This window comes from Panthera leo, chromosome B1, assembly GCF_018350215.1.
Source record: "Panthera leo isolate Ple1 chromosome B1, P.leo_Ple1_pat1.1, whole genome shotgun sequence".
In the NCBI taxonomy this organism is placed as follows: domain Eukaryota; kingdom Metazoa; phylum Chordata; class Mammalia; order Carnivora; family Felidae; genus Panthera; species Panthera leo.
The window spans coordinates 103,192,225-103,209,935 of record NC_056682.1 but is presented as its reverse complement, the minus strand read 5'-3'; the positions used below and the strand labels follow the sequence as shown (position 1 = coordinate 103,209,935).

General features: G+C 34.6%; 1 protein-coding gene and 1 long non-coding RNA gene across 6 annotated transcripts in view; one reads left to right on the top strand and one right to left on the bottom strand.

The window, feature by feature from the left end:
- Nucleotides 1-5,326, top strand: part of LOC122217907 — a 34,847-nt gene extending 29,521 nt beyond the window's left edge. The window contains exon 5 of the long non-coding RNA XR_006201741.1: nt 5,191-5,326. This is a non-coding gene — a long non-coding RNA (uncharacterized LOC122217907). The remainder of the gene's footprint in view (nt 1-5,190) is intronic.
- The window catches only part of PRDM5 (PR/SET domain 5), a 204,996-nt gene that overhangs the window by 79,704 nt on the left and 107,581 nt on the right, over nt 1-17,711 (bottom strand). The window lies entirely within an intron of this gene.

Here is a 17,711-nt window from a genome sequence, read left to right as displayed (position 1 = left end):
GAAATACATATTATAGAGAGAAAGAAAGAAAGAAAGAAAGAAAGAAAGAAAGAAAGAAAGAGGACAGCGAAAGTTTCAAAGAATGGGTAGCAATTTTGAACAGTGGTCAAAGAAATCACAGCCAAGAAGGCGACTTGAGAGAAGAACCAATGGAAGTGAGGGAGCAAGAGCAAGCCTCCCTCTGAGTGATCTGGGCAGAAAACACCATGGAGGCCAGTGTGGTTGGAGCAGGTGGAAAAGGCATGGAAAGGGAGACGGGGTCAGAAAAAATGGGGAAATAATGGGAAAGAGAAGCAAATCATGTTGGGCCTGCTTGGCCACTGCAGGAGTTTTGTCTTTTACTGAGAGAGAGAAAAAAATCTCAAATGAGTTTTGAGCAGATGAGTGGCATGATTCACCTGACATTTAATAGGATGCTAAGGTGGCTGTGTTGAGAAGGGGATATATAGGAGGACAAGGAAAAGCAGAGAAACCAGAGAAGAAAGAGCAATCAACCAAGCAGGAAATAATTAAGACCTATGTCATGGTGGTAGCCACCAATGTAAAGAGAAGCAGTAGGCTTCTGGATGTATTATAAAAGTTAACAGGTTTTGTGGAAAGACTTGGATTGGAAGCATGGGACACAGAAAAGAAGAATCAAATGTGCCTCCAAGATTGTGACCAAAGCAATGGTAGGATGAATCAGTCATTAACTAATACGTGAGACAGCAAGCCAAGAAACAAGTTTGGGTTAAAGATAAGAGGTTCAGTTTGGGGTGAGTTCAAAGGACTATTAAAAGATGTCTAGTAGAAAGTGGAATATTTCAAGTCTGGATTATAGTGTATAAAATTTGGGGGTGTCAGGTTATATAGTGTTAATATTTAAAGCCTCATGAATACAATGAGAGAATAAAAATTAACAAAAAACATCATCTGTAGTATATCAGATTGGCAAAGGTGAAGAAAATGGATATTATTCGTTGTTGACTAAAAGGTAAGAACAAGCGCCCTCATGTCTTGTAACTGGAAATATCAATTTTCTGAGTGGCAATGTGGCTCTATTTACCAAAACGGCAAATGCACGTACTCTGACTAACCAACTGCCTTTCCAGAAATATATGACAAATTTTTACATAAACAAAAACTTTTTAAAAAGCCTCCTAAATGGCCACTGACATTTGGTCAACTAATTCTGTGTGGCTATTATATGTTTATTTTGATATGGAAACCCCCCGTAACATATTTTGATTTCAAAAGCACAATGCAAAACATTATACATAGAATATCATACACTGCGAATACACGCACATGTAGAATGGGGGGTAGAAAATGTCCTACAAAATACTGAGGAGGGTTCTCATAGTAGAGAGTGGTATTTGACAGAGTTTTCGTTGTCTTCTTTATACCTTTCTTTGATATTTTAATTTTCTACAAAGAGTAAATAATATTGTTACAAAAAGAAACTCCTTTGTTTTTAGAGCATACATATTGGAACAAAGGGTTGCTTTACTCTTCCAAAAATATGGCATTCCACCCAAAGCAATTCTCTCTCTTTTTCTAAATCTAGGACAAAACAACATGTGTGTGGACAGGATTTAGTGACTTGATTATGAAATAATGGGACAGCATAATGCCTTATACCTATATTAACCAAACCAAAGCCACAACATCTAAATATGGCCTGAAGTCAAGAACTATTTTAAGCAGTAAGCTGTTAGTGCATAGCCAGGTGAACAAATATTTCTGTCAAAAAGATTTCGATACCACCAGCTGAGTTGTTACGGCATGACTTGTCAAAGTCTCAGCAGAGAACCCATGCATTCAAACTCATTTAAGTAAGGCGGCAGTGAAATGCTTGCCTGTTGTGAATAGACAACCTCTGTCTCCAAGACATAAAATACTTTACAAGTGCTAAATAAAATCAAGCTTCTTAAACGGTGTCTTGTCCTTCAATTTTTCATCTCTAAAGGGTGTCAAACTTTTCACTGACTTATTAATTGTATTATCTTTCAGCTGTAGAATATTCCCCCACTTAAATGCCAAGTCACCGATGACACCAGTATCTGCTGATACAATAAATGAACTAGTCCATGAACTAGTATTACAAAATACACTTTTATGCACCAAGTCTGATTATTGTTACAGATGGAGAAAATACGTTAAGAAAATGCATTGCACTATTTATAGCACCTAATGTCTCAAAAATGCTTCAGGTTTTTAACATAATTTTTATACAATAATCACCAAATTAGCACATTTCTAGCTACTCAAATGAAAAATTAATTTCATGGGAACAGAATAAAATTTTCATCGGGTCCATTCACAATTAAAAATCGTAACTGACTATCACCAATATATATTGCTCTGTAGTAATGGTATTATTGGAAATGGTATTTCTTCTTTGGGTCATGTGCAAAGCAAGAAAATGATCATAAAATTCAGAGGAAATAACTAGAGATAAAATAAATTTGGAGAAAATATTCCTGAGATATATGTGTTGGAACTATTCTTTTTTCTAAAAAAAAGGGTTTTGTTATTGAAGTCTCAAGTCTGCATATCATAAGCATATTACTATCCCACTGGGCCATATAATAAACCTAAAGCTGCATAAAATGTATGTCATCTGGCTGTTTACAAGGTCTGTGGATTAAATTTTTACTGTCAGCTTTATAACTGGATTCCTTAAAGGGCCTCCTCCTCACAAAAATGAATGGAAACTAGAGAGATATCAAAGAAATTGGCTCAGCACAGGAAAAAGTAGCTCATTTCACACAGATAAGTTAAGATTATAAAATTGAGGTTATGTTCTTACAGAAGTATAGCCTTTTGTGGCTAAGCCCAACCTTTTCACTGCTTGAACGCCACAATTCCATTAGTACAAAGCCATAACCTCATGGCTACCCCATGGAGCCAACCACCGATGCCTTATGTTTATACCCTGATCAGGGCAAAGGGAATTTGTTCAAAGAGGGAATAATCATAGACTTGCAGAAGTCCTCCCTGGAGGGCAGCAATTCAGACTCACTCTCAGGGAGTTCTCCCCCCTACAGTACTGCTAAAACATGGTATCTCATATTTCTATCCAAGGATGCTTCTAACAAATACTGCTTCAAACATATGACCCTTCAGGCTAGCTGATGTGACCATTAATTTAAAAGTTCTGCCTCTACAATGTCCACCATTTATTACAGCTAGCCTATAGCCATACAGAACAAATTTACTCTCCCTTCCACAACAAAGCCCTTTGAATATATGGAAACAGCAACCATGTCCCCTCACAAACTGTCAAGATAACAGACACTTGTAGTTTCACTCATGAAAATATGGCTTTCAGACACATCACAAGAATTGTAAAGCAGAATTTTCTGAATAGAAATAGGCATCCTAATTTTTGTAACTCGTATGGAACAACTCATAGCAACTATACCAGCTTCTCTACTGAATAACTTGTTTGCTGTGCAAGATGGCTAAATAAATTGGTAATTCTGCATTGAACTTTATGGGCCATCTAAAAATAAACAAGTGCAGATACCTAAACTACAAACGGACAAATAAACAATAATGGACCAATTCTAATCCTACAAAAAATTACGCTCTCTAAAAATTAATACCAGTTGTTGAATAAGAAATAGTTTTCTTAAAATGTAAGTCCCTAGAAATTAACAGATTATAGGATAATAACAATAATAGGATAAAAACTAATAGGTAATAAGAAAATAATGGGATTCAAAATACTTGGCTAGACAAGATAGAGAGATAGATAGATAGATACACAGACAGAAAAATGTTTGCGTGTGTGTGTGTGTGTGTGTGTGCACGTGCTGTGTATGAGTTTAAGCCACCATCCAATTATCTAAGTGTCAACATCATCAGAGGACATATTCTCACGAAACATCATAAAAACTTTATTTTTCAACATAATACAGATGCAAACTAAACTCAAAAGATCAGAGTTTGGGGTCAGTTTCTAATTTTAAATATAAAACATTCAAGATGGGATATTAGGTTCAAAACCTATTTTCTGCTGAAAAGACTACACTTTATCATAGTTTAATTATAATATATAGTTCTCATTTGCAAATTTTTAGTTTTCATTGATTCAGGTTTACGGAATTTGCTGGTATAATACAAATTGTTCACTTGTTTTGTTTTTCAGATGCTGCATGTAAGTGAAATCATATGGTATTTGTCTTTCTGCCTGACTTCTTTCCCTTAGCATTATACCTTCTAGGTCCATCCATGTTGTTGCAAATGGAAAGATCTTATTCTTTTTTAGAGCTCAGTAATATTCCATTGTATGTATATACCTCATCTTCTTTACCTATTCATCTATCAGTGGACACTTGGATTGCTTCCTTACCTTGGGCTATTGTAAATAATCTGTAATAAACAGAAGGATACATACATCTTTTCAAATTAGTGCTTTTGTATTCTTCGGGTAAATAGTAGTAGAATTACTGAATCATATGATATTTCCATTTTTAAGTTTTGAAAACCTCCATACTGTTTTCCACAGTGGTTGCACCACTTTACATTCCCATCAACAGTGCACAAGGGTTCCCTTTTCTCCACATCTTCACCAACACTTGTTATTTCTTACCTTTTTGATATTAGCCATTCTGATAGGTATAAAGTGGTATTTCATTGTGGTTTTGATTTGTGGTACAAATTGTTCTATGAGAAGAGTATCTATTTTTCAAAAATATAACTTTCTTTTTTCATTTAGTTTAGCTTCCAAATTTGTATTACCCATCCTCTAAGATTATTGACATCATTCAAAATTCATTACCCTCTGCATTGAAGGTTCATATAGGCATACTTCTTGCTCTCTGTATACTCTGCTCTAAAAGTCACAGAGTTTACTTTTCAAAGTTTTTGTCTTCTTTTGCTGTAACAAGCTATCACCACATCTTCCAGCTATCGTTAACCTGTTTTGTTTTGTTTTGTTTTGTTTTGTTTTGTTTTGTTTTGTTTTGTTTTGTTGGTAACTCCTCCTTCACTTAATCTTCTAATATGTCCTTTGGGCTGGGAAATAAGTCAATGGAACTTGGTAGGATTTCAGGCAGAGTAAAAGTGAAAATTATAAAGAAAGGATATCCATGCTATGACTAAATAACAGCTTTTAAAACATGAAATTTAGCAGTAGTAGAGAATTAATGTGTAATTATACAGGAAAATGAGATGTTTTTGTTTGCTGTTCTTTCTACCAAGGAGGGGAAGAATTCCAAATCATCCACAAAAACAAATGTATATACAAAGACTTTCTGTGAAGAGGAGCTGTTTTTTAATATATGATATTGATCTCCAAGAAGATGAAAGGGAAGCAGTGTAAAGAAATCTGCTTGGTAACATTAATCTTTCCAAAACACCATGTAAAAGAATTATGTAAAAGAAAAACTAAAATGAGCTTTTGTTCAATAGATATTAAAACACACTATAAAGTACAATTATTAAAGTACTACAATACTGCAAGACAACAGAGATTAAATGAAAAAGAGTGACATGCAAACATAGTTTTACATGAGAGGCATTCAACAGTATGATTGATAGGAGTGATCATAAATCAGGATCTCACTGCATACCTCAAAACAAATTCTTCATTGATTAAAATACTAACAAAAAGAAGCTAATATAACTTTTACAGGCATAGATAAATGTTTGCACAGTGTTGGAATAACAAAGTTTTCTAAGTAAGTCCTAAAACTCAGAAGCTGTGTATACTCAGAAGCCATAAAACTCATAATCCGTGTCATACTTCAAAACATAAAAAAGTAAAACTTCTTTATTCAAAAGATGCAAGTTGATATATGGGGACAAATAGTAGAAAGACAACTAGTGAAGGATTAGTATCTGTAATATCTACAGAGTTCCCAGAAACCAATGAGAAAACAGCCAAACAGTCCAATAGAAAAGTGGATAAAGAGTACGTACAAGCATCTCTCAAAAGTAATGTAAATGGGACATAAGTTTATAAAAAGAACACAATTTCACTAACCATTGCTTAAATGCAATGAAATATCACTCTTCAAGTCTCAGACTGAAAAAAAAAAAAAAAAAGACTGACGAAATCAAATGTTGATGGTACAGACAAAAGGACACTTGAATCACTACTGGGTGAAAGTAGAGCTTTTTCTGAAGGCAGTTGGGCAAGAGCAATCAAAACTTAAAGAAAACTTACTATTTGAGCCATAAATTTCATAATTAAGATCCATTTTAGACAATACTATTGGCATAATCATACAGTTTAATGTAAAAGGATGTTAACTGAAGTATTCTTCAAAACAGGAATGGTTACAAAAAATGAGGTGTATATGAACACATGTGAAAAACTATCCAAGTCATAAAGTTAGACCAAAGAAGTAAGTTCCAGAATGATATCTTATGTCATAAAACCATTTACATTTAAATATACTTATCTCCCAGATGGGTAGCTAAAACCTTGTGCTTTTCTCCAAGCTTCACCCAAAGAACATCTTACAGAAAATCATCAGTGGGAAATGTGGAAGTTGCTAAAGATTTGATTAGGGAGATGAAGGAGATGGCTGGTATGCACTTCACCTGAAAAATTCCCATCTGACCTAACACGTGGGAATCTCTTCCCCAGCCAATGGTCACCTTTCCCAGTTCCTAAGCCCCATCTTTCCAATCCTGCCACCCAAACACAAACAACTCTCACCTTCTCATTTCTAATCTTCCCTACTCCAACCCATAATAGTATGTCAAAGTATGTCAAAGGCATTATACTGAGAATAAAAATTGTATTTTACTCAGTGTAAAAAATATCCTCCAATTATTAGGATCACTAGCCTTTGAATATAGTAGAAGATGTGGTCATAATTAACAAATAAGTTGTACAAATAATGTGTGCAGTCTTTAACATACTTGAGAAAGCCCTAAAAAGTATCCACTGGGGAGAGAACTAGAATTGTGGGGGATTGGAGAAGGTAGGTGCTGTCAAGGATTATAACCTAAGTTGCATAACTGATTACTCATGCATCCATATATGATTTTAAGGTTTTATTTTCTTAAGATATCTACTACACAAAAAGAGCAGAAATTTTTTTTAAATTTTTTAATGTTTATTCATTTTTGAAAGACAGAGAGAGAGCACAAGCAGCAGTGGGGTGGAGAGAGAGGGGAACACAGAATCTGAAGCAGGCTCCAGGCTCTGAGTTGCCAGCACAGAGCCGGACGCGGAGCTCGAACTCACAAACTGCGAGATTATGACCTGAGCCACCCAGGCGCCCCAAAAGGGCAAAAATTTTTAATCAAATTAAAAAACGGGCACTTGAGTGGCTCAGTCAGTTAAGCGTCCGACTCTTGATTTCGGGTCAAGTCATGATCTCACGGATCATGGGATCAAGCCCTGCATTGGGATCTGTACTGGGAGCAGCACAGAGCCTGCATGGAATTCTTTCTCTCTTCTCTCTGCACCCCGCCTCCCCGCTTGCTCATGTACTCTCTCTCTCTCTCTCTCTCTCTCTCAAAATAAATAAACATTTAAAAAATGTCACCTTCCTCTCTTTCAATATTTCCTACTTTGTGGTTTTAAAAGAGTCAGGGATATGCACTTTATTGGGCAGGTCAAGGGAAGGAAGTTCAAATCCCTGGACTGGGTTGGGCTGGGCTGGTCAAGAGCAGAGCAGGGAGCAAAGCTGATATCCCAGGGTGAGCTCAGGAAGTAAGCATGAGTCTGAAGCTTTAAGGCAGAGACAAGAGTCAGAGGCTAGAGGTTTGGGAGGCAAGGCCCTGGGGCCAAAGGAGCAGGGGTGAAGGAAGCTCTAAAGGGCAATCTTTAGCTGATGGCTCCTATGTTAACATCTGGGGATGGGGAGGGTAGAGGGAGTAGAATAAAGCTGGAAGGGAGGTTTTTCTATTAAAGTCTGAGCATAAAGGGGGAAACCACTGATTTGGTAATAAATGAACTCCAAGTCAATCATTTACTTCAGAGCCAGAGAAGGGTTCAGAATGACAACAGTTCAAATTAAGGGTTTAAAGAGTACTTAGGTAGCTCAGACTGGGTAAACTCAGTTAGTACAGAATGAATATAATAAAGATTTCTCAGTGTGTTACTAGACTGCTAATACCCTCGTAAGTCAAGAAAGGAAGAATGTTCAGAAAAGCAACCCTGCAAATGTGGCAAAATGTACTGCAAATATACATTTTTTTAAAAACCAATTCTCATATTACAACTACGATTTAAGCACATTAAATCTTCTACATTTGGGATAATATCTTCATGGATTTTATTTATTCAGAAAACATGTGCCACATTCAAAGAACAATGTGTTCAATAAGTGCTATGAGTACAGCATCTATCTTCAAACCTTAAACTATAATCTGGAAAATCAAGTGGTTTTGTTAGAGATTATATAGTGTCAGGGCACCTGGGAGGCTCAGTCGGTTGAGTAATTCTGCCTCAAGTCATGATCTTGCGGTTTGTGAGTTCCAGCCCCACATTGGGCTCACTGCTATGAGACTTGTCAGTACAGAGCCCGCTTCGGATCCTCTGTCTCCCTCTCAGTGCCCCTCCCCCGCTTGCTTAAAATAAATAAATATTACAAAAAGAAATTATATAGTGACATCTCATCATCAACTTCAGAAAAATAATTTAAATAGGATATGTGATTTGCCATTAGCTGAATAAGCTTCAGACAAACCTCTATCTCTTGTTTCCCTCTGTCAGGTTCAATTCCTGCATGCGTCTCATTGTGCTCATCTCATCATTGTGAATGTGCTTCTAGAACACAAAAATAGGTAATTTTGTACAACACAGCACCGTAAATGAACCACCCACTACTTCACCTACAGCACACCTGAAGAAGAGAAACCTGGTACAAAGTTGAAGGAAAAAGCAACTGTGATTAAATTATGGAGTGATTTGTTCAGTCTATAATGTGACACACTTCTTAGAGATTTTCAGAGATTTTTTTTATTATATATAATATATATAATATATAATAAAAAATCTCTGAATATATAGAATATAATATATTCTATATATTATATATATAGCAATATACAGCAATATAATATATATAATAATATAATATATATAATATAATATGTATATTATATATATGGTGCAAAACTTACACCATATATAGTTTTAGAATCTAATTCATGATCTATTTAGGAAGAGATTTATTCTTTCCTTTAAAATAGCTTTAATAAAATTTTAAATGAGCAAAGTCTGGTCTGCAATATCTGTCAAACAGACCACGACCAAAAAAATACTTTTTATACTGAAACTCAACACACATACACATATGCACAAATACATATGTATTATTTCATTAAATGGCCCTTACCCTTATATTTTCAATCATATTTTTAATGGCTATTCTTGACCCAATAAATTGATTTTAAGATATAAAAACTGGCCACGGCCCAGAGTTTGGAAATCCCTGGATGAGATATTAGTATAGGCGGCCTCGTGGAATTATCCCAAGAGACAGTAGGACCAGAGTTGTTCAGAGGCTCAAAAGTTCATCTCTGAAAGGATAAAGAAAGGGTCAGTGTGGGGGCCAGAGTTCTTCATAGGCTTGAAAGTTCATCTCTGGAAAGATATGCAAAGGGTCAGGAAAAGGTCTTTTATTTTACTAGACATACCTCTGTCCCCAGAAGCTTGTTTACAACTTCATCAGGACAAAACCTCCCTGTATTCATTTCCATCATCAAGCACATAGTGTCAGCTTCCTGATCCAGGTGACTGAGTCCATCTAGACGTCCTGCCTACAGCAGGAGGAGGGAAGCCCTATATTCCTTATCTTGGTTTTGCTCCGCAATAAATTTGATAAGGAACAAAACGGAGGGTGAAGACTAACTGACTAGCTTCTGCCACCTCTAGTTCTGAAATGTCTGTCCAGTTGTTATTTAGAGATATAGTTAGATCCAGATAAACAATAATTAAGTAGATTCAAAAAATTCAACAAGTAATCACGCCAAATAATTGTCAGAATGGATTAGGGACAGGAATAACCAATTTTGACCTACTGAGACTATATAATTGGCAAAATGATAAAAACAACTAATTAAGTTTTAGAAATAGAAATCACCCCTTCACAGTTTGTCATTGCCATAATCACACTGAAAGATAATATTTCCTTTTCAAGCAAATCCAAACGATAAGAGAAGAATTGACCCCAAGTGAATGAAGTCAGTATAATAAAAATGAATAAGTTACATAACCAAAGAAACCAAAAAATAATTTATTTAAAATAATAATCTTTGGTCATGCTATAGGATGAAGATCAGTTTGACTCAAATGTTTTTTTTTTCTAATTTCCTTGCATATCCTTATTTTTCAGTTTCTTAACTGGCTATTAATGAATAATGGAAGAAAAAGTTTATTGCTTTTTCACATAACTCTTGGAGAATATTTCAGACTTTTTCACTTAACCATAACAAATGCTAGGATCTAACAGTAAGAAGCACATATAGCAGAAGGATTGAATGTGCTTTCCACTTTAGAAATTACAGGCATCATTGTTTCTATCCTACCCAAGACATCATTATTACTTTAATATGATTTATGGCTGACTGTATAAGAGATGGTGCAAAGATCCTGTGCTAAATTCCCATATGGCATATAACATAAGCCAAACTGAAAAACTCGTAAATGTGGGTAGATCAGTTTCATCAAAGAATGGAGCAAGAGAGTTCCAGAGACTGAGCAGGAAACTAGCCAGATAATTTTTTATAGTCATGTAATTCCAAAGCAGCAGTAATGAATGTGATCCTGCCCCTGATCATTTAACGCTTGAGTAAAACCTAAAGGCAGTCAGCAAGAAATTAGGCAGAGATGATTTGGGACACTATCAATCAACTCTTTTTATTCTTTGGTAAATCTAACTTTTTTTCCGTTTAGGCTAAAGCTGAAATGATATCATAACTTCTTAGATGATTTAAAAGAGAAAGAATGAATCTTTGAAGTCTCAATAAATGCTGAAGTAACTATAGCTCCAATGGAATAGTCCAAGAGAAAAAAAAGTAACAAGTTATTTTAAAAGATATCATATATATACATATATTTATTTGCATATATATATATATGCATATACATATACATATATGTATATATATGTGTGTATATATATATATATATATATATATGTATATATATATATATTTAATAGCATGCTAAAATATATCAACCAATATCAATGAATAAGTAGTGCCACAACAAGCAGGGCAAGCACTCTGAGCCCCAAGCTTCAGCAGCAGCCCACCACAGTCAGGCAGCACACACAATCTACACAGAGAACACTTCTTGAGTGTCTGGGCAGGAGGGGAATTCATGACTGGGGGGGATCCCACTTCTGGGCCCACGAGTTATAGCAATACAGGCCTATCTCAGGAAGCAAGAAAAATCCCAAATAAACTAACTAATCTTACACCTAAAGGAGCTAGAAAAAGAACAAGCAAAGCCCGAAGTCAGTAAAAGGAAGAAAATAATAAATATTGGAGGAGAAAGAAATAAAATAAAGAATTAAAAAAGCAATAGAACAGATCAATGAAACCAGGAGCTAGTTCTTTGAACAAATTAACAGAATTGATAAACTTTTAGCCAGACTCAAAAAAAAAAAAAAAAAAGACACAAAGCAAAATAAAAAATGAAAACAAGGTAATGATTATAAAGCTGCTCACTGAACTCAGAAGAATAGATAAAAACTTTACAAAGGAAATAGAAAAATATAAGAAAGTACCAAACAGAAGCCATAGAACTTAAAAACATAATAACTGAACTGAAAAATACACGAGAGGGGCTCAACAGCAGATTGGATGAAGCAGAAGAACAGATTAGCAAGCTAGAAGATGTAAATAATGGAACTCACCCTGACAGAGCAGGAAAAAAAAAAAAAAGGAAAAAGAAAATGACAAAACATTTCAAAGAAATGACTGAAAATTTTCCTCATCTGGGAAAGGAAACAAACATGTAGGTCTAGGAAGTCCACTAAGTTCAAAAGATATCCACACCAACACACATTCTAATTAAAATGTCAAAAGTTAAAGAGAGAATCTTAAAAACAGCAACAGAAAAATAATGTGTTATATGTAAAGGAAATCCCATAAAGCTATCAGCAAAATTTTCAGCAGAAACTTTCCAGGTGATAAAGGGAGTGGCATGAAGTATTCAAAGTGCTGAAGGGAGAAACCTTCCAACCAAGAATACTCTACTGGCAAAGTTATCATTCAGAACAGAAGGAGAGACAAGTTTCCCAGATAAACAAAATTAAATAAGTTCATCACCACTAAACCAGTCTTAAAAGAAATATTAAAGGGACTTCTTTAAGCTGAAAAGAAAAGGCACTAATTAATAACAAGAAAACATATTAAAGTGAAACTCTCTCTGAAAAAGGTAAATATATAGTGAAAATAGTGGAGTAATCATTTATAAAGCTAGTATGAAGGGTCAAAAGTAATTAAGATTAAATAATTAAGGGATACATAAAATAAAAGATGTGAAATGTGACATCAAAAACGAAATGTGGGAGAGGGGAATAAAAATGTAGTTTTGGAATGTGTTCAAATTTAAGTGGCTATCAATTTAAAATAAATTGTTATACACATAGGGTGATATATGTGAACTATTTCAAAGTAACCAAAAGTAATATATCATAGCAAATACACAAAGGAAAATGAAAAATGAATCTAAACATAACACTAAAGAAGTTATCAAAACAGAAGATAAATGGGGCACCTGCATAGCCAGTTAAGCATCTGACTTTGGCTCAGGTCATGATCTTACAATTTGTAGGTTAGAGCCCAGCCTTGAGCTCTATGCTGACAGCTCAGAGTCTGGAGCCTGCATCAGATTCTGTACCTCCCTCTCTCTCTGCTCCTCCGTCTCTCATGCTCGTTCTCTCTCGTTCTCTCTCTCTCTCTCTCTCTCTCTCTCAAAAATAAATAAATATTAAAACAAAAACAAAAACAGAAGGTAAGAGGGAAAAAGAAAATAACAAGAAAACTGTGAAAACATCCAGAGAAAAGGTAACAAAATGGGAATAAGTCCACAATTTTCAATGATTACTTTACATGTAAATGGACTAAATTCTAAAATCAAAAGATATACAGTGGCTGAATGAATAAAAAAAAAAGACTTAGCTATATGTTTCCTGTAAGAGTCTCACTTCAGAAGGACACACACAGATTAAAAGTGAAGTGACAGAAAAATGTATCACATGCAAATGGAAATGAAAAGAAAGCTGGTATGGCTATACTCAATATCAGACAAAATAGACTTAAAACGACTGTAATAAAATGCAAGAAAAGGCATTACATAATCATAAGGGAATCAACCCAGCAGGAAGATATAACATTTATAAATATGTATGCACCCAAATAGAAGCACCAAAATACACAAACAAATATTAACAGGCCTAAAGGCAGAACTTTATAGCAATACAATAATAGTAGGGGATTTTTAACACCCCTACTTATATCAATGGATAAATAATCCAGACAGAAAGTCAATAAGGAAACATAGGTTTACACAACACATTATACCAGATGTACTTAATAGATAAATATAGAACTTTCCATCCAAAAGGAGTTGAGGGGCAACTGGGTGGCTCAGTCAGTTAAGTATCTGACTTTGGCTCAGGTCATAATCTCACAATTCAGGGAGTTCGAGCCCTACATCAGGCAGGACAGCTCAGAGCCCAGAGCCTGCTTCAGATCCTGTGTCTCCCTCTCTCTCTGCCTTCCCCTGCTCGTGCTCTCTCTCTCTCAAAAATAAATAAACATTAAAAAAATTCAAAAGGAGATGAATACATATTTTTCTCAGGTGCACATGAAACATTCTCCATGATAGATCACATGTTAGGCCATAAAGCAAGTCTTAATAAAAAGACTAAAATCATATCAAGCATCTTTTCTAAGCACTAAGAAAAAAAAAGAACAAAAAAAGAACAAATAAAACCTAAAGTTAGAAGAAGGAAGGAAATAATAAGAATAGAGTGGAAATCAGTGAAATAGAGACTAAAAAGACAATAGAAAAGATGAATGAAACTAAGAGCTGGTTCTTTGAAAAGATAAACAAAACTGACAAACCTTTAGCTGGACTCACTCACTAATATATTTATTTTATAAATATAACATCAGAAAGAGGAAAAGATAAAACTGATATCACAAAAACACAAATCATCATACAAGACAACTACAAAAAAATTATATGCCAAGAAATTGGACAATCTAGAAGAACTAGATAAATTCCCAGAAATAATATTTCAAGACAGAATCATGAAGAAATAAAAAGTCTGAATAGACCAATTACAGTAAGAAGATGAATTAGTAATCAACACCTCCCAACAAACAAAAGTCCAGGGCAATATAGCATCACTGATGAATTCTACCAAACATTCAAAGATTTAATACCTACCATGCTCAAACTCTTCCAAAAAACTGAAAAGGAGGGAATGCTTCCAAACCCATTTACAAAAACAATATTACCCTGATACCCAAGCTAGACGAGGACACCACAAAAAAAAAAAAAAAAAAAAGAAAGAAAGAAAGAAAAAGAAAAAAGAAAAGAAAAGAAAAGCAAAAAAGAAAAGAAAAAGAAAAAGAAAAAAAAGTGAAGGAGAAGAAGATGAGGGGGAAGTGGGGGGAAGAAAAAAACTTACAGGCAAATATACCTTTTAAAGAAAAAAACTTACAGGCAAATATACCTTTTAAACATAGATGCAAAAATCCTCAATAAAATATTAGCACACTGAATTTAATAACACATAAAGATCATACACCATGATCAAGTGGGATTTATTCCACAGATGCAAGGATGGTTCAATATCCACAGACCAATCAACATGATGAACCACATTAACAAAATGAAAGATAAAAATCGTATAATCATCTCAAATAGATAAAGAAAAAGCATTTGGCAAAATTTAACATCCACTTATTATAAAAACTCTCAACTAAGTGTGGAGGGAACATAGTTCCACATAATAAAGCCCATATATAACAAGTCCATAGCTAATATCAAACTAAATGATAAAAAGTTGAAAGTTTTCCTTTAAAATCAGGTACAAGACCAGGATGCCCACTCTCCCTGCTTTTATGCAACATAATATTGGAAGGCCTAGCCAGAGTAATTAACAAGAAAAAGAAATAAAAGACATCCAAATTGAAAGAAAGAAGTAATTAAAACTGTCACTACTTGCAAATGACATGATACTATATATAGAAGACCCCAAAGACTTCACCAAAAGAACTGCTGGAACTAATAAATGAATTCAATTATGTTTCAAGATACAAAATTAATATGCAAAAATCCATTGCATTTTCACACACTAATAAGAAACTATCAGAAAGAGAAATCAAGAAAACAATCCTATTTATAAGTGCATCAAAAACAATGAAATGTCTAGGAATAAATTGAACCAAAGAAGTGGAAAACCTGTACCCGGAAAATGATAACACATTGATGAAACAAATGGAAGACACAAATAAATAGAAAGATATTCCATGTTCATGGATTAGAATAATTAATATTGTTAAAATGTCCATACTACCCAAAGCAATCTATAGATTTAATGCAATCCCTATCAAAATCCCAATAGCATTTTTCACAAAAGTAGAACAAATAATTGTAAAATTTGTACGGAATCACAGTAAATCTCAAATAGCCAAAGCAATCGGGATAAAGAAGAACAAAGAGGCATCATATTCCCAAATTTAAAACAATACTACAAAGCTATATAATCAAAACAGTATGTTACAGATAGAAAAATATAGACACACAGATCAATGGAACGGAATAGATAGCCCAGAAATAAACTCATGCAATTAATTTATGACAAAGGAGGCAAGAATATAGAATGGGAAAGAAGAGTCTCTTCAATGAATAGTGATGAGAGATGTGAACAGCTACATGCAAAAGAATGAACCTGGAACACTATCTTACACAATATACAAAAATAAATTTAAAATGTATTAAAAGACTTGAATGTAAGACCTGAAACCATAAAACTCCTAAAAGAAAACATATTAATCTCCCTGACATGAGTCTTAGCAATGCTTTGTAGATCTGGCTCCAAAGACAAGGACAACAAAAGCAAAAATAAACAAATGGGACCACATCAAACTAAAACCATCTGCAGAGCAAAGGAAACTATCAACAAAATGAAAAGACAACCTAGTGAATGGGGGAAGATATTGGCAAATGATATATCTGATAAAAGGTTAATACCCAATATATATAAAGAACACATACAACCCAATAACAAAAAAACAAACAATACCATTTTCTGAATTCAACTGAAACATTATTTATTATATACACAAAGTAGATAAGATAAAACTAATACATTCTGAAACAAGAACTAGAATAAAGGTAGTATGTAGGAAATGTAAACAAAAATTAATACACAAAACTAAGAGATTATAATTGAAGAAAGTCCTAACAGAAAAGAGGAAGGGTGGGGCACCTGGCTGGCTCAGTCAGTAGAGCAGGTGACTCTTGATCTCAAGGTCATGAATTCAAACACCATGTTGGGTATAGAGTTTAAATAAAAACAAAATTAAATTAAAAATTTTAAAAAAAAGAAAAGAGGAAGGGGAAGTTAGTCATGCTGACTGAAGACAAATGTCAAGTTGTCTTAGGTATGCAGAGAAAAGAATAAACATCTGGAAAAGTTGAGGTCATGGGAGAGGGCAAGGTGCATTATAACTTATATAGGCATCGGAAATCTACTCATAATATTAGAGTACAAGAGTGATATGTCAGAGTTGCACTATGAGACAATTTATTTAGGAGGATGGAAAGGTGGGAAGTGATAAGTAATAAGAATCTAATTAGATGGGTATTAAAGCAATGAAAATGAGCAATAATTGGGATGTTGGGATGATAAAGGAACAAATGACTGAAGGTGACTAGACAAGGTAGAGGGTAGATTCTTTAAGAATCAGCATTTTTGTTTTTGTTTTTGTTTTTTTTAATGCTTTATTTATTTATTTATTTATTTTGAGAGAGAGAGAAAGGGAGAGAGAGAGGGAGAATGAGCAGGGAAGGGACAGAGAGAGAGGGAGACACAGAATCCAAAGCAGGCTCCAGGCTCTGAGCTGTCAGCACAGAGCCCAACATGGGGCTTGAACCCACAAACCACGAGATCATGACCTGAGCCAAAGACTCATGCTTAACCAACTGGGCCACCCAGGTGCCCCAAGAATCAGGGTTTTAAAAAGGGTCTAAGACTAAAGAAACAGACAGGAGTAAGCATATGCTTTTGTCATTAACAGAAAGAAGAAACTCTAAAAGAGAGGTTATCTGGGGCATAAAGAATGAAAAAGTCATTCTGGGACATGCTAAATTCATTAGGTCAAGAAGATATCCAGTTATGTTTCAAATAAAAAAAATTAATATAGTTTTGAAGACTGGGTTAAATAAATAAGTCATTTGGCATGTGTTGGTATAGAGTTGATAGCAGAAGTCATGGATGTAGCTGATGCAGAGAAAACAGAAGAGGCCCACAGCCAATGCATCCAGCCAACCTCCTCAGGGAGGGGAGATGGAAGTGTTCAGAGAAATTGGTAGAACACCTAGCAAAGTATACACCAAACATGAACAGAATTTCAAAACAGCTAACGTGAACAAGAGTGTCAAACGTTACAGAAAAAAAAGGGAGAGAATAAAGACTTTGCAGTTAGTACACCACTGGGAAACAGTGGATGGCCCTCTGGGTGTGAGAACAGTTTCAACAGAGGATGGAAGACAGAAATCAGGCCAC